This window comes from Pseudopipra pipra, chromosome 3 (assembly GCF_036250125.1).
Source record: "Pseudopipra pipra isolate bDixPip1 chromosome 3, bDixPip1.hap1, whole genome shotgun sequence".
Lineage (NCBI taxonomy): Eukaryota > Metazoa > Chordata > Aves > Passeriformes > Pipridae > Pseudopipra > Pseudopipra pipra.
This window is the reverse complement of record NC_087551.1, coordinates 30,232,663-30,251,008: the sequence shown is the minus strand read 5'-3', so window position 1 is coordinate 30,251,008 and position 18,346 is coordinate 30,232,663. Positions and strand designations below refer to the sequence as shown.

At 40.3% G+C, this 18,346-nt stretch overlaps 1 protein-coding gene across 1 annotated transcript in view; it reads left to right on the top strand.

The window, feature by feature from the left end:
* Positions 1-3,981: 3,981 nt before the first annotated feature.
* The window catches only part of DAAM2 (dishevelled associated activator of morphogenesis 2), a 198,233-nt gene continuing 183,868 nt past the window's right edge, over positions 3,982-18,346 (top strand). Inside the window, exon 1 of the mRNA XM_064648455.1 lies at positions 3,982-4,100. The gene's annotated coding sequence lies outside the window, so the exon portion shown is untranslated. The remainder of the gene's footprint in view (positions 4,101-18,346) is intronic.

The following is an 18,346-nucleotide window of genomic DNA, read 5'->3' as shown; positions in this document are numbered from 1 at the left end:
CACAATGTACTGCAGAGTTGATGGCTTTGTAAGTCTTACTCTACTTAATACTGCACTACTTTTAATTTGAAACTTCCCTTCTGTTGTGTGAGCTTTATTTTTCCCTGAGTCTTACTTTGTGTTGGCTTTGATACTGGAAGAAACTGAGTCTAAAATGCAGTCACTTCATTGCCTAGCCATAAATACAGATTTATCCAATGTTATGTATTGATTATGCTACTCAGACACTTACTGTAATCTGCATGATCCTGTGTAGCTAAAGAGACATCTTGGTACACTGTGGTACAGCTCCAGAAAGTGCTTTCTTCCTCTTTTCCTGATTACAGTGTGATCCCCTGCATGGGACAAAGACAGCTTTGGCAGTGTCTTAGAACAATCCTTCTTGCTGGCACATGTTTTTCTGCAACAAATCACCAGCTTCCCTTCCTATCACTTGAACAGTTTACTAGCACCTGGCAAGCCGTGTGCTGCTTCAGGCCGTGGAAATGAAAACATCTACGAGACCTGTAAGTGGTTTCATTCTGGTCAGTGCAATGGAGATTTAAATTCAGGGGCCAAGATTACATAAAGAATAGAATTCCATCATGCAAAATGAAAGGAAAATCACTGGGTGGATTTAAAAACTAGGGCCAAGGCTGTGTGCATCTGAGGACAAAGATGCACACAGATGCTCTCTGCATGCTTTGGTGTGTGCTATTCTTTGAAGATATGCCATAACTTTGCTTTTCCTGACTTCAGTAGATTGGAAAAAACTCTGGCAGGTTCCCAAACTGAAATATATGCAGAAATAACATGCATAGCAATACCAGAGCAATGGGAAAAAAAAATCAGCATCTGAAATAACCTCATGCTTCAGGGTGTAAACTGATCAAGTATGGGGTTCAAGAAAGAATTTTCCTTCCCTCTTTTCCCCTTGGTTCTTATGTAATATTCCAGCCCACAACTGGCTGGATGTAGTGTGTTTTCCATTCTTCATGCTCTGAATCATCAGGTATCTAGCCACTGCTTGAGGCAGTGTGCTAGACTAGCGAGCTGAATGGTCTGTTCCACTATGGCAGCAAGAATAGTATTTTAATATGGTTTCATTTCCTTTGGTTTATTATTTTGTTATGTAGCACTAAGGGAGTGATAACTGGACTGCTATAGTTGCTCATGTGAACATGTATTGAGACTGGCTTGGATCTGAGGAACACATGCTGTCTTGTTTTTTCAGTCATTTACAAGGGATGCAGAGGGTCTCACTCGATTCTCTGTTTTAACTCTGTGTTTTAAGGCTGAGTAATGCCTATGCTTGTGTTGGTCATGTGCCCAAGGTTGATTCTCGCCCTCCAGAAAGTGCCTGCCACTAGTATCTTTTGGGAAAAGTACTGTTTTAAATGAATTCTGTTTAAAATTTTGGTCATTCATGCACACTCCCAGTGTAATAGAGAGGGTTCTCCTGTATAGGAAACAGGAGTACAGATTGCCCACAGATGGTATGTTCGTGCTCTTCATATCATGGTGTTGTGTTCTAGAAAGGACTCCTGTGGCATCCTGTGGAAGTGACTCCTATGGGATTCAGTGCAAAGGTTATGAATATACAACCACACAACTGGCTATTCTACCTTTCATTTCCCTACAGAAATGCAACAGGTTCACAGAGATACTGTCTTAGTCTGCAGTAGCTGGAATGTTGTAGCATGGATATTTCTACCCTGACAACTACATGCTAAGGGGCATATCCTTCCAGGACAGAAATAAAATGAGCTATGGGACACAGGTTAGTAGCAAATTTTGCTGTCAGTGTCCATATCATGTGTGAGTAAAGAGAGCATTTTAGTCTCTTGACATTTCAATCTTGCTGTGAAGTCTTTTGAAATAAAGAAATCACATTTGTGCTTGGGTCATACTGTAAGACAGGCTGTGGTTATTCATGCTTTACTTCTCTGTGAAAGTCAGGATTTCCATGTTCCTCCTTTTCCACTCACTAGGGAGAAGATGTAATATAATCCTATAAACCAAACAGAGGAAGTAGGACTCATGGATAGCTATCTTATATTTAGCAAACACCGGGAGCCTTTACTGTGCTTTAAAGGAGCTGAGTCAATGAAAGCTGGTGGGATGTGGAACTACCCATAAGGAACAGTTCTGGTATCCTACAGAGAAGCACTGAATCACTCTGCCCTTCAGAGTTGCCTGTGGATAGGACAAACTGCCAACAGGTAGCAATGTAACTCCAGAGCCGATCTTTAATAAGATCAGTATGCACCATAGCATAGTGGGGACTCGTGTTCTGAATGATCTTTGTTGATCTTAAGTAGACAAGTGGCTACTGATAGCCAGAGGGAACACCATCACCACCACTTCTTCAGTGCTTGGACTGTACTGTCAAAACTGGGTTCTTTTTATTATTTTTCATTATATATGAAAACATTTTGCTTCCTTTACTTGACTGAATGCTGCTTTGGAACTGAGATAATTTTCTTGTTCCTCCATCTGCCAGGTTGTTAGACCCATCTTTTTAAATTTAAATGTGGAAATCTCTTCAAAGAGACGCCATTTTCTTCTGGAATGTATCTCAAGGTTTTTGGTGATAGCAATGATATGACAGTGTATGGCTAGCTGCCATTAGAAAGTTAGAGCAAATTAGATTTTAAACCTTTTGAAGTTGATCAGATGATTTTTATTGATTTCAAAAAGCCCTCTCTCATGCCCAAAGGTGATGATGGTAGATCAGAAAAGAGAAAGCATATGTATATGAAAAAAGCTAATCCACACAGCCCCAGATGGTAATTTTTTGCTGCTAGTATATTGCACAGAAAAGAACCTTGGCACGTTTTGAAATAGCAATTGCATCTCCAAAAGTGGTACTGAGACATATACTTCTTATAACTGCTTACAAATGGAAATGATGGGGTATAAAAAAAAAAAAAAAAGCAAAAGCACAGTTGCTTATAATAGCAGCACATTTGTACACTCCTCCAGAAAATGTTGAATAATTTTAAACTTCTTAAAAAGGTGTGCCTATAATCACACAAGGCTCATTCAAGGACTTTCACCATATATCACTTCACCTTCAGACCTCAGTTTCCTCATCTCTTAGATGGGACTACTGATACTTACAGGCTTACAGCCAAGCTCAGCTTCTAAATACAAAACAAAGAAGCCTTATCAGTCTAAATTTATCATCACTTGCCTCAGCAGGATTATACCATGAGAGCATTTTACTCTTCAAGTACTGATTAATGTTAATGCTAATACTGTTTCAGTTTTTGCTTTAGCATCTCTTCTACATAACACTTAAGTGGCTTTCACAGCAAGTGAAAGGTGTCATACTGTACCATAGCAAAGAAACTATAGAAAGAGACATGCAAATAGGCAGTACATAATGGAGATCAAAGATCAAGTTAATTTTCTGAGCTGGTATTCATCTGAGGTGAGACACTTCTAGAAGGTATTTTAAAGTTAGGAGGGAAGATGGCCCACATGCCTGGGAAAACATTCCAGCTGGAAGGGGTTAGTGCAAAATGAAACAGGATGTGGACAAGATGCTGTTTCACTCCTGTTTTAGTTAAAACCAGTCAAAGTCTGGACACAGCAGGGGGCTGTGGGCTAGGAGTGTGTCTGTAAGAGACCTCTATGTCAGGCTTGATTCAAACCCTCTTTAGGCACAGCTGAGAGACTGGAAAACCACTTTCCAAATGGGGACTTACATGACAGATAGTTACATCCTGGGTGTGGATATAATATATCATGCACAGAAAAGTACAGGGATTGTCTTTTGCCAGAGACTTATACAACCACATCTGTGGTTCCCAACTGTTTCCTCCCTGACCCCCCTGGGAGGGGTTTTCTATCCAAGAGTGTAAAAATTACAGATTCCCCCCAAACTGCAGTCTGAACTCTACCTAGAGAAACTTTTAGATTGTTCATTCCATAAATATCTCTTACAGGCTGTCTGACGTCAGAGGATTTGGAGAGAAAGGATGGTCTGAAAGTGTTCAGCAGTTCCAGTCTCACTACAGCAGCAGTGCCAGAGAGAGGAGCAGCACAAGCATTTCTGTGTGGATTACTGGACTGCAGAACAGAGAGGATCCACGCAGAGACACGGGTACTACAGTGTAAGTGCAGCTGCTGCAGAAAATCTTTTCAAGTTTTTGCTTGTTTGCAAGAACAAATCCCTGCAAGTATGGCTTTTTTTTTATTTTCTTTTTTTTTTTCCCCTTCTCTGAAATATCCTGAAGCCAGCTTGGCAGCATACAGATTCAGGTTTCGCTTGATTGCATCTCCCAAAGGTATGCAGGGGCTGACAGTGCAGGCATTTGCACTCCTCTATCTGTGGATGGAGGTGATGGGATGAGAAAGGTCTAAGGAGAGAGAGGAGGGGAAGGTCATATCTTTGGAAGACTATGAAATTAACTGAAAATCAGCTAGTTCATGTTCTGGTAGCAGGAAAGCAAAATCCCAAATAAGCCTTAGTCAAAACCGAACTTCCTTAGGCAACTCCACAATGTGGGATTTCTTTTTTAACTCTTAATACCCTGCCATACTGTGCAGCAAGCAGTTCATCTTTTCTTTTGAAGATGATGTGCAATATCCTGGCCCCGACAATGAAGTCCTATCCCACTCTATGTGCCAGGCTACTGAAAATAACACGTCCTAACACAGGTATGGGGATTCACTTGACTAAATCTGACAAATTTAGCACCTTGAGCCTGTACTCGCTTGATACTAAGGGCTTTCCAAAGAAACCACTTCTTCCACAGAGGAGAGGTATCTCTCACATCCAAGACCTAGCTGTAAAAAGGTAATACATGAATAAGTCAGCTACTGCAAGGAGAATTTCCCTGTGTAAAACTTGCAGAGGTGCTGATACAGACACATAGTCCAAGTCCCAAGTAAAATTCTTAGTAATTTTTTTTAAACTTCAACAGTCCAGAGATTCCCAAACCTACTCTTTAAGTAGGTGTTGTTTTCAGTGGGGCATACAGCTGTATTTATTTCCAATTAAAATTCTGTGCTGCATTCATTTAATTAACCTTACCTCCCCCACCTCACACCTGGATGTGCCTTCTTCATTCCTCAAGCAGAGAGGGGAGCAGTTCTGGGGACAGCTGCCTCCACAGCTGTCATCTTCATTGGCATCCTCTGTAATGAGACCCATAACAGAAACAGCTTGCTTCCCCAAGTGTGTGGAACAGTTTGATGCCTCCTGTGTGAAGCTGACATACTTAGCAAGCACTTGTATCTGTAGAAAGCTCTTTGCCAGCAGGAGCGTTGTTGGCCTGTGCAATTGCTGGAAGGAGAGATGATGCCCTTGAGCATAAACACAAAGCTGGGCTGAGGAGCAGGAGCCATGTGGATTGCATAGTACAATGCACCATGCTGTTAGCAATTGGCTCCAGCCAACAAGCTGTCACAGGAAAGGCTGCAAGTCAAGGTTCCCTGCATTGAGCTGTTCTGGTAATGGAGTAAGTCTGTGAATACTTTTCCTTTTGAGGGTGGCAGAGTGGTTGTTGGGTTGTTGGGGCAGGGAGAAGGAAGTAAAGGAGGAAAAGCGCGGACTGGGAGGAGGGAGTTTTACAAGGATCTCCACTGCAAAATTAAATTGAGCAAGTTTAGTTAGCTGTGCTGAAAGTAACTATAGGGTGATGTAACTACTGTGCTGGCTAATGTAATGGAGGCAGATGTTCAAGGTCTAAGCCCCACTAAAAGATGCCATGCCATGCCATGCCAAGCATGAGCAGGAGGAAAAACAACTATACTGACTGCATGGTGTAATGCAGTCTCAAATGCACATCCTGCAGAGATATAATTTGGAAGTGAAGTCTCCAGATTTGGAAGATATTGTATTGGGATCTGAGCTCCTTTACGGTGACATATTAGAATTCTTTTCCTCTCCACAATTTATTTCTTGTCAGGTTTTGTTTCCAGTAGCCTAGCATCTCCTTTTCAAGAAGCTGCTTTATTTTCTTAACAATATTGACTGGAGATGTAAAACTAAAGAAAAATCCTTAAGGGATGTAGTAACTTGTTAGAAACCTATATACCCCAATAAAAACTTGAGAGCTGTCACAGCCAAGACAAGTGTCTGGGACCCACAGACACTTTTTATCTGGTTCAGCAGTTAGTCTGTCTGAAGTGCATTGGGCAATACAGGATGAATATATAGAGAACTGCTGAAAGCTGAGAGGGTGAGAAAAGAAGCTAAGGAGGAGATAATTCCATATTTGGGGTATTCTAATCTGACTGCTTCTCTTCTGTTTCATTAGTCTTCTCTCTGTCCTCCAGCTCAGCATCCCACTTGTAAGCAACAGTACCTGCAGGGGTTTGCAAGTCTGGAAATTCCTCGTGGGCTGTTGTGTTTCAACAGGAAAGTTGCACACTGAGTGGAAGGATGGGAGGAGAAATGGGGAAGGAGATATTGATCTGGCAGGAGATAAATTTAGTTCTAATGAGAATGCATGGGTTTTCTCTCAGGACCTCTCATCAGAGTTTGGACGAGGTTATACCAGTTGGGAAATTGCTGGTTCTACTACTGGTGGACACTGACCCTGGAAGCAAGAGAAACAAACACAATATGGACAAGGCAGACAGCTTTTCAGTGTTGGAGCTTATGACAGTCACAGTGCAACCCTGAGGTTTTAAAAGTCTATATTATGTGTTATGAAGTGTAGTCTCATGGTTTCACAGAGCTGAGTAAGCAAATTCCCTGGATATCCTAGTGGCTTTACAACACTGTATCACTTGTCTGCTGCTATCGCTGCTGTTCATTTTAGTTGTGCTCCATACGTGTAATTCTGTTCATCTTGAAATCAGTCACAGAAAGTTTTCTTGCAAAGTCCATCCAGACATGGTGTGCACTGACTGTACTTCATTGGCAGGGAAGCTCAGCAAGAGCTGAACAGCATCTTGAAGGCATCTCCCACATAGTTTGGTTTTGCTCCATCTGCTTTAGTTGACATAAAATTCCCCCAGGGTCCAATGGAATCCCAGAAACCCATCCAGTCCCTCCAGGCCAGCCATCTGACTTAGAGATTGAGCAATCAGGGGACACTATTTCCTGACACTTAGGGGAAGGATGTGTGGGAGGTTTGGCTTTCAGCACTTTAATTGCTGTGAATTTTCAAACCTGGGTCAGTCCTATGGAGAACTGACCCTCTTTCCCTTCCCTGCCCCTGCAGCCCCCGGGCAAGCACAGCATGTTCCTAAATTAAAAGAAAGCTGACCTCTCTGATTTTCATTGGATGAAAGAGTTTACATGTATTTTCCCATGCTTTTTGTTTTGTTGGTTATTGACAGTGGTGTCTTGTGTGGCTTTTCCATTTACCAGTGGTTCTCCCTAATATCACACTCCTTTAAACTGAGGCATGTGCAGAAAACTGCTAGTTTTCAATATATATATATTAGCATGCAGTTGGTCTGATTAATTTCTCATATTTCTGCAATTCCACCTAACAGTGAAGTTACTTCTGTTTGTCACAACTCTGAGTCATTATCAGGCAGAGGATTTGTTATCTTCCAAGCTCTCTGTAGGTATTAAATTTCATGATGCTATGTAAATTAGTTAAATGGGATTTATTGGGTTGGATTCTCAGCCACTCAATATAGGTATGGAGGCTCCAGTGTAGCTATCACAAATATGTCCCAGCTGAGGATTTAGCCCAACATCTTCATACTGATAGTAAGTGACCTGAGTGAGACACAGAGAGTGCAAGTCTTCTCTCATCTGTACTAGTCAAAGTTTTCTGTACCTCTATATTGTTCAAGAAACTTATTTCATTCTGCAATTATAAATAAGTCGAAGTAACACCAGAATTTGGTCCAGAGAAACTGAGGCCCAAATTGTGCAAAGTAACCTGTAATTTTGGCTCTTTATTTTTAGTGTCTTTCAAGACACCAAGACACTCAAAAGTTGAGACAGCCAAAATTATAAGCTGTTTTCGAAATGCTGGCCGAGGGACTTGAGCAAATCTACACAGTGCATTTGATTCTTCTCACATACTTTTTGCAGCAGTGTAGCTCTCTGAAGGTCAGTAGAGCTACTGATGTTTTACAGCAGTAGAAGTCACAGAGGAATGTGTCCCATGTTGCCAGAAGCTCCCATGACCTCTGGTATGTCAGTCCTGTACTCATGTTCTGTTTTTCTTGACATGTCCAGAATGTACCCAGCTTTGATTTGCTGAGAACTACGTAGCCACATGCCCATGAACACATCACAACCTGAGCAGTGCTATTGGTAGTATAGCCTCAAGCTGTCTTAGTGCTGTGTGTTAAATGTGTACTTGATAATGCTTAAACAGGCTTTTCCCTCCCTGAGGCTTTGCATCTGCTTTGTTTGCTGCCCAAAGTTTGTGCTCCTTATTAGATTTATATTTTCAGTTTCCACATGGTATTTCAACACTTGAGATTTTGGTCTCTCTGGTGATCTCTATGGTGTCAGCTAATGTCTTCTAATAGTAGTTTTCTAGACTTGGGACAACATGGAGTAACAAATCTGACCAGGAAAAGCTTGGGGGTTTTGGATTTAGTAAAAAAGTTATTCTGAGAGTATGGCAGGCTTATAAAAGTTGTAAGGTTTCTCTGGAGTTACAAATTAAAGACCTAAGGTAGAAAGAAGGTAGAAAGGGAGGAGATCAGAAGGCTTACTGGAATTCAAGGAGTGGGACCAGGAAATCAGAAGGATGTGTTTAGACTGCGTGAAAATGGAATTAGAGGTAACCTTGAGTAACTGAGAAAAACTTTGGCAGCAAGAGAGAACTGGGCTTCTTCCCTGAATAACAAGTGCTTGCTGACTTCCCAGTAATAATCACTGAAGTTGGTATTTCTGCTCATGAGCTTTTAAGTTCATATTTGCTTTTGCTGAAGAGTATTTTTCTCTTCACTTTGTCCCAAGATGACTTAAATCCAGGCAATCTATGTGCCAGCCCAGCTCTTCTTTGAATTGGGGACAAAGCTGATTTGTGAGACCTGACAACTCTATTCTGTCTCCTTGGTATATTTCTTTTTTAAAGGAGGCATAATCAAGGACTCATTTTTACTGATATAGCTTTTATTATTCAAGGCAGTGAACTGGCCTGATGTGGGGGGCTTTGCATTTTGTTTGCTGCTTGGAGGGGCAATGTTTTTAACTGTTTAAAGAATTGAATTACTGAGCTCTGAAATCTTAAGAGATGGAAACTTTAGCAGTCCCCTGTTCATCTTTAAATAATGTGGTCAGGCCAATTTAACTTCTTAAGATCTGATCTGAAGATGTGTTCTTGGGACATTTTCATAAACTAAATATACAAACACACACACACAAAGGAGAAGGAACATTTCTGCCAAGGAGCACAATCCAGGTTGGATTTATTGTGAAGAAGTCATGCAAGAATACATTTCAGGAGTTTCATATCACATGTCAATATTCTCTTCTCCTAAGACAAAGCTGTGGGAAGAAATGAAAAATCTTGGAGGACAGGTCTGCTGGTAGCTATTAAACATGATAATCTGGCTGTATTCCCATCTCCAAGTCCTAAACAACTAAAAAGATTGAGGAGGGGTAGGATTAGACTATATATGGTATTTTTATATCCTTTCTCTAACCATCTGCAGCTGACCATTACTTGAAGATAGGGTAATGGTTTAGATGGACTTCTGACGCTTTTTAGTCACTTTTATATTCCTGTGGTCTTTGAGAAAGAAAACACTGTGAAGATCCTCTAATGTTTCAGCTATTCTGCAGGGTAGAAACAGTCATATATGTAAAATGTGGGCTGAAGAACCTGACCAGTTGCATCACAAACCTCTGGAAACTTATTCACATTTTGGAGTTAAGTATCAAGAATACATGTGAAGAAACTACACCTTTATTTTTAGTGTTGTCTCTGTCTTTTGGATATTAAAAAAAAGATCAGCATCTCTTCTTGTCCAGTGGTTGAAAAGTGGATTACAAGCAGTGACAATTTTTTTGTGGAAAAGATTTCATTTGCTAACCCCCTCCAGTTATTTTTTGGAAATGTTTTGTATTTTCTTTTGCATTTAAACATTTCTCTAAATCTAAACATTTTTAACAGGCTTACTCATCAATAGGATGATTATTGCTGATATTTTCATAACTAACAAATATTTTGGTTCTTCCATTTTCCAGGAAAGCTCTGTGCTTTAAAAATAAAAAAATTAGGCTATTTTAAAATGTTTCATGCTGGTCTTGAAAAATCGTTAATCTCTTTGCACGCTCTTGGTCCTGTACTGACTGCCATCTGTTTTCTTTCAAACCTTCAGAAGGCTGTGACAGAAATACGTGGGAATTCCATGTTCTTCTGCATTAGCCTGCCAATTCTGCTCCTTTCCTTGTCAGGTCGAAGTGAACAACCTTTTCAAGAAGGAATGAAACAACTGTGGAACTGTACAAGCATCTTTGCTTCTGCTGATCTGTGCACAGAAGTTTCCTGGACTCTTCTAGAGGTGTAATGTGATTTCCCTCTAACATGAAGCTATTTTTTCCCCCAAGTATGTTACAACAGTCCAGTCCCTCTAAAAACATGTAATCAATAAATCATCGGCCTACAATGCAGCAAATTCTGTACTTTCCACTGGTTTAAGATCAAACTCTAAATGCTGTGGGTATTTTATGACCATTAGGCGGATTGTTTCTGATAGGGCTGGGTCAATGTCAATGGACTGTTCCTATTCACCCAGTAGGAATTAAATGATGAGAATATTTTATTGTCTGCAATCATATACTATATAAACATGTGAGGATAAGTCACATATGTGTGGTACATAGAGTTAGCAATTTATTCTTTGCGTTCAGAGCTTTCCTTTGGAAAATTCCAGGCACTTTACCAATACTAATGGATTTAGCATTTTGGAAAACCGAGGCACAGCTTTCTCAGATGCAAAGTTATCAGAGTCTGTACTATCATGTGAGTACTCACACTGCAGATAGATTAGAGACCCATTTTTTTTCAGGTAACTTTATGTCCTCTCAAGTATTAGTGTTGCAAAGCCATAGCAATTAAACTTAAATATATGACAACATCTTTATTATTATGTTGCACTTAGCCTCTTGCCTGGTAGACAAGCCATATATTCACCAAAATCATATTTCTCCCAGAATGCAAGTGTATCACCCTACTACAGAGTGGATACTTCTCCCCTTTCTTACTTCCTCCCCCATATCTGTGTTTTTGCTTCCCAGAGCCTATAGTTACAAGTCCCGATTCTTCTTGCTCCTACTCTCCACCCTTCATTTAGGTTTTTACCTGTACTGAGAATATGGAACTGAGGTACTGCTGATACTGATTGTAAGAGAACTACCCTACTAAGCCAAATGGGTTTATTTGTTAGATAAAACAGCACACATGTGTGGAGAGGGTTTGCCAGGATATCATTCTTCCTTACAAACGTTATCAGGAATGGAGCCATCCACTAGCGCAGACAGTCTTGGTTTTCTCACTGACTCACTGACCATTAGGCTGGGATGCCTGGACTGTGAGTACCTTGCTTAAATCCCTTTGGCAGAATCCTGACCCCTTCCAGGCAGGCGACCCCCATCAGCATCTGCACAACAGATGAAAGAAAGCAAGATATTGACCAAACATGAGGGAACTTCAGTCCTTTGCTACTTTTGCAGCCGTGTATACAGCGGGAACCAATTAAACTGTTTCTAACTGAGTGCACAGAGAGACGGTTGGTTTTGTTCTCGCCTGTGCTCTGATCTGTCAGCATCCTCCTGCACTGTTATGCAGGGATAGAGTAATAACCATGCGAGGGCCCTGCCAGTATGAACTGTCTTCCAACTGTGCCCTACTGAGATATGAACTTGCCCTCATTGCTTGTTTCATACTTTTACTGCCCTGTGGGTCAGGCATCCCAATGAGTGAATCTCTCTGGCTCTGTTATAGAGGTCCTGAAATGTGTTGCCAATGACAGAAGTACAAAGCTTGACCTTAGCCTTTCATCATCAGCAGGATTCAGGCAGTCTGTGTGAATGTTATGAAGTCTTTGGCACTCACCATTACAAAGTTATAGGGAGAAAAACAGATGCATTTTCTGACTAGGTGAAATTTTCCTTGGGGGACCCATGAATTGTTTTCCAGCTGTGTCTGGGCTTATCTAGAATAGCTTCATGTACCTGCTGGGGGAGATGTGTTAAGCTATAAATGTCCTGCTATGCCCTTCATGACACATTTTATGTTTAATCAGAGGCAAAATTTAGCAAGCAACTACTCACTGCCTCATCCCCTGCTTATTTTCAGTGGTGATGTTTAGTATGTTCACATCTATTGGGACATCTCCAGGGGCCTGTACTCTTTCTCATTTACACATCTGTTAGCGTAGCTAAGCTACTGTGAAATGGGAGCCTTATCTAAGAAAATACTAGCTGTAAATACAAGCTAGAGTTGACCTATCATAATATATTAACATTTTCATATGGTATCACTGTAGTTTTATTAAGAAACAGTATAAGAATGCCACTTCATTAGTTTGAGTGTGTGTTTTTCAATTACTGGCCTCAATTTCTGCAAGATATATCAACATACAATTCAGATTACATACATATCAATATTTTTTTTCTCATTTTGACATATATAAAAAATATCTGTAGCTTTATTTATTTTTATCCACAGAGTGGACTAAATTATGATTTCTAGAATCAGAGGCCAGGGAGATGATATTATACTTCTGTAAAATGCAATATCTGATTTGTCACTGCCACCTGCTTTAAACTAAGAATGAAAATGGCTGGCTTACTTCAGACTGGAAAATTTATCTAATTGTTTCTCACTGGTCAGTTGAAAAGGCTCATGTTAATATGGGACAGTATTGGAATAAATGTGCTGTGCAGTCTGCTGGACTACATGTCTATTACACAGTTGTTTGTGATTGTAGGGAACAGGACATGATGACCTTGTAGTCTTATACTGCCATGAATGCACATGACCCAGAACCCACCTGACCACCCTACAGGCTCTGGCATCATGTGGGAGTGCAGCAAATTAAAATGGAAGCACATGGCAAAAAAGTCCTCTCTGTGTTTTACCTTTTCTTTTCTTTCAGAGATGTTGCCTTAAGTCTTTGATCCAAACAGGCTGCTGAGGAAACATGTCTCTGAGCTATGATGAAACAACATTAGGAAGGCTGTGTTCAATTCTGGGTACTTAATGCTAAGTGGTTACACAGTGAAGGGGAGAGATAGGCAAGTGTCATTTTTTCTTTGAGCCCTCATTGGTCATGGTCTCTTGGGATTCTTTAGGTCCTTCAGGAATAAACAATTCACAAAGAAGCTATAGGGAGCTGGGCAGTTTGGTGCCAGACTGGGGGGCAACGCCTCCAGGGAAATGGGAAAAACTCTCTGACTTCCATTAGGAATTATTCTATTGTTAATCTTGAGCTTGCTTCTGATGGCTGACCCCTGACATTAACTTGGGGTTTGTGCTTTCCAGTGTGTTATCTATCTATCTATCTATCTATCTATTTGCTTGCTTGTAAAGGAGTGGCCCAGGCTGCATGGATGTATAAGCTTTATTTTCTAGGTCTCCTGTTCCATTTCTGCGACCCTAAATTCATGAGCTCTCTAGGTTCCTACATTTGTTGCCTTTGGAATTTTAAAGCTTCTCACCAGAATTTTGGAGGCTTGTTTCTAGGGCTGGATTCTGCTATTTAATGTGGATCGTACGCACTGCATCTCGTCACACTAACAGGGTGGGGAATAATGAGCCCTGTAACCTCAGTGAAGCTCACAGAGAAATTCACTCACAGGTGTTGTAGAAGCAGTTTTCCCAGTTCTGTGATACTTAGAAGCAGTCTAAAAAGTCTCCATGTAGAATAAGATGCCATGCTGGGTTTGTTTATCATCTCTGGGCTTCAGTTATATCTGAGTGTCCCATGAAGCTTCAGAGTCACAGCAAATGTTGCACTGCTCCCAGGCAAATGCACTCAGGCTGGAGTTTGTTCATCGGTCATTGTGCATGGCTCTTGAAACACCAAGCTCACTTTTACATATTCACTGAGCAGAGACATAGTAATCACTGCATTATATTAGCGTCTGTGTATCTGACACACCCAGTGATTTGTTTGCAGACTTTCCCACAGCCTCAGAGTTGCCACTTCTTAGTTTGGGTCATTTTTACCATGGCTGTGTCAGATGTCATTTTCCCTGCAGATATTTTTGGGTGTAGCTGATTGCAGCAGGGAGAGAGGACAACACAAGTCTGCCTTTTGCAGCTCACCTGTGATGTGTCATTAGAGAGCATTACAGCAATCAGGCAGTTGGACTAGCTGATTATTGTGGGTGCCTTCCAACTGAACTGTTCTAATTCTGTTTCTCTTGCTTATGGGAGGTGTTTTTTCAGTTTGGTTTGGTTCACAGTTTTTTTACTAAGTACCTTCTATCCATATGTTTACATCCGTTCATTTCTTTTGTCCTCCTTTCTTTAACTGGGAGAGGAGTGTCATAGTCATAGTCCCAAGGACCTAATATGGCCTAATTATACCTGACCACATTGAACCACTGGGCTACACAGGCCTTTTATTTTCTTACTGTCATTTAGAATCAGTAGGAGAATTTCTTTAGACTTCTACTTTATTTGGTTTGTCCGATGTGTCAAAAGTCTGTGTGGTTATATTTATTAGTATTTTCTGATTTTTTTTTTTGCCTTGCTTGACCTGTGTCAGCTATTGGAAATTCTCTGCTGTAAAATATGTAAGAGATGACTAAACAGCCCCTTGTCCTGCTTGCTTTGCTAATTGTGCTGAGCCAAGCAGTATCTATTGGAAGAGCTTTGTCAACTCAAGGAAACTAATGAGTTGTAGGTAGGAGCTTCGCTGCTGGTTTGGCCAATAATTAATTACAGGCTGCAGACTTCACAGGTCCCAAAAGTTAAGCAAACTCCATCTTGCTTAATACTTGGATAAGATACCAAAGGCTATACAAAGCAGTGCTGATCATTTAGAGGTGTGTGTCAATTTTGATTCAGGTTTAAGACCAAAATCTGAGGAATTTTATATTATAAGATATCAGAGTTTCTTGTCTGTGTTCCACAGTGGTTTTGAGCACTAAACTAGTAATCTTTGAAAAAAGAATACAAGAGTTTGAACTATTAGAAAACATAACTTATGAAATAAAGTAACAGTTTGGGTCAGTACTTTATCTTGTTCAGTAATATGCATATTCTTAGATACTTATAATTAAAGGGACACAGTCTAATATGGCTTTGATTTTTAGTTTCTCTGTGTCTTATGGATGCTTGTTTCTGACTCAACACAGATGCTGTCCTCTTCCAAAAAAAAATGTTAATATAGGTGGTCTCTTGGACTCCCCAGTTCTGTGTCTGGGAGTTGTGTTATACTGCTACAATTACAAGACCACATTTACAAAAATATTTCTTATCTGTTGGTGCTTCAGTTTTTGTGTTGAAAGTTTATATAATTTATGATGTGAACCAAAACACCTCTACTCAAACAGATTTTGGCTTTGGCCTATAGGGCTTTTTTTTTTTTCCCCAGAATTGGTGAGCATCCACATCACCGGTTGACTTCAAAAAGAGTTGTGGGTGCAAAGACATTGTCACTTGACCAATGTCACAGGGATAGTCAGGATCAGAGCTCCAAAGGGCAGGTTCTGCCTCCAAGTAAATAAACACACATGACAAACTGGCAGAAACTTCTCAGCTGTGGAGGCATCTTGTATAACTGCACCTTCAGAAATGAGTCTTCTCTTTCATAATAAGATTTAAACAGCTACCTTTTTATAATGATAATATGTATTGCCACCTGTGCAGTGACGGTAACTACCAAGGGAGTAGGAATTATTGTACACTAATGAAGGCATCTTTTTACACTGCAGTGATTGTTTTTAAAATATCACAGCTTGGGAATTGCTTGGAATGCTGCTCTTATGTTGACTTGGCACTGATCTACCTGGTTGCAAAGTATGAGCCAGTGCTTCTTCATTTTCTTTCCCACTTACCACGATTGGCTCTGTACCAGATATGGGTGAAGAATGCAGCAAGCCCTGCTCTTTTTCGTTGTTTTCTTCTTTTTTTTCTTTTCTTTCTTTCTTTTTTTTTTTTTTTTTTTTTTAATGTATCCACTGCAATAAGTTTAAGGTTTCCTAGAAAACTCAACAGTTATAGAAAGAAGCATACTGGAATGGCACCACAGCCTCATTCTTTCTTATAGTGTCAGCTGAATTGGCTAGGGAGTTCTGGCTGCACCTTTTCACAAAACCAGTAATTTCCCTGAGCTCTCATTAGCACACTCTGGTGATTGAGGTGCACCATGCTGAGCAAAACCTCCACATACTTCAGGAATAATGTAATATAGTTTTTTGTCTGAGGTTTAAGCATGATTTGCCTAATGGTGATTTAGAACTGAAATAGAAGCAAGGCTGGAGAAGTGGACTAAACATTTTTCTCATTTAGATGAGTTGAATAAACACTGGAGACTAAGATGAGCTTATGCAGTCTGAGTCAGGCATTATTATCTTCTTTTAGAGAGTACAGAGTCAGAAACATGAATTGGCTTGCCCATGACCGCACGGAAATGCACACCTAGTGTCAGCATTACAGTTTTGTTACTCAGAAGTGCACAGATGTGCAACATGTATCGCACTTCTTCCCATCTCTAAGTGCCATAAAGACTGCTTGCAAGGAGTCAGGAGCATACTTTTTATTACCTTGATGACTTTCATGAGTATGTTTTTTCTCTTTTATTGTGACTTTCTTTTTAGTATAAAAATCATCGTCAGTAAAGTAATGCATTTCAACATGCACATTTTCATCATTACTGTAAAAATACAGTTCCTCAAGTCTGAAAATTTTTGTACATGTGTAGAACTCTCTATTGTTGGCCCTCCTGGGTAAACCAGTACACACTGGTGGAAAGTGAGAGAGGACATATGAAGATTTTCAGAAATGACTGAAAGAAATTTGCCTGGCCCTGGCAAATCACAACACTGAAAATGAGAGGACAATCAATTTAAATGAAACCAGTAAGTTCTAAAGGTTTAGAAAACTTCAGGTTGATGCTGAGGCTGAGACTTGCTTCCTGTCTCTTGACAATTTATAAATGCCTTTGTCTCTCTCTAGATGTTGGGCATAACTGTTTGTGTCAACTTCCCTATGTCCCTGTGTAGAATCTGAAGGCCCTTTCCTTTAAAGCCTTTGGAATTTACATAACCCTGCAATTGTAGCAATGCAAAATGTGGCTCCGGTTACAATAACAAGGGTTTAGGGAGCGCAGGGAGAGATTGTAGCGGTAAAGGCATAAAAGCAAAACATAACAAAACTCTACATGTTGTTTTAATTTTCAGCAGCCACGTGAGAACTGTCCTGCAGTTCCTGTCTATAAATAAATCTCTGCCGTCATAGGAAGACAAAAACCAAAACAGTTCACGTTCCTCCCAAATTTTCTTAAGGTTATAAAAAGTAAAGGAATAGTAAATATTTCAAAGGCAGAGTGTGTCTTTGCTAAGGAATGTCAAATTATTATTCAAGGAGGCTGATATTTGCATCAAGTGAAGAAATTTGGCATTAAATCTCTCTTTTCCTGCTCCATCTCTGCCAGCTCTTTTGAGAAAACCACTTCGGAGTGCATATAGATAACGTGCCAGGCAATGCTGCTTAGAACTCCACACACTCACTGCTTTAGTGTCAGCTGGGCAGGAATTTTCTTTGAAATGAATGAGGATTGCACAGAAGCATGCCTGTTGCTTTTTGTCAGATGTTACATCCTGGGTGTCTTACACGGTATGTGAGGAAGGTGGAAACAAGGATCACTTCATTGCACAGTGAGATGCTGTGGCACTGATAGATGCAGATGTGAATGCAGAATCAGACAATGCTCCATACCAAAAGTAATGCTATAGAAATAAGCAGGCCTGCTTGATAAGTAAGATTATAGTTGTTACATGTAGCTGAACAAAGATTTGGTCACCTGTTAAAATCCAGTTTGTTCATCAGAATGAAAAAATGTTGCAATTGCAAGTGTCATAGAGTAAGCTACCTTAGATTTAGACTCAGGCATGAGAAGATGTAATGCCATGTGAATTGCATGGCTAAGGATTGCTCTTTAGGGAGCTGAAAGCCCCAAGGTAACCAGGACCATGTAAGGGTTTCTGTACATTGATGAGTTGAAAAGGTTTTGTAGAAATTCTTTCTAGGAAGGTAGAGGTCCAAGTCTACCATGTGTCAGTGTGGTGAAGTCCCAGGCAGCAAGACTGGAGTCTGGAAAAGAAATATCAACACCAGCAAACTGGGAAGGAAGTGTGGTATGCAGGGAAACTGCTTTAAGTTGACCCTGAGCTGTGGTATTGCTTTAAATAGGCATGAGGGCTCCCAGAACAGAATATCTTTGCATTTCTGAGTGTTCCTTGGAAATC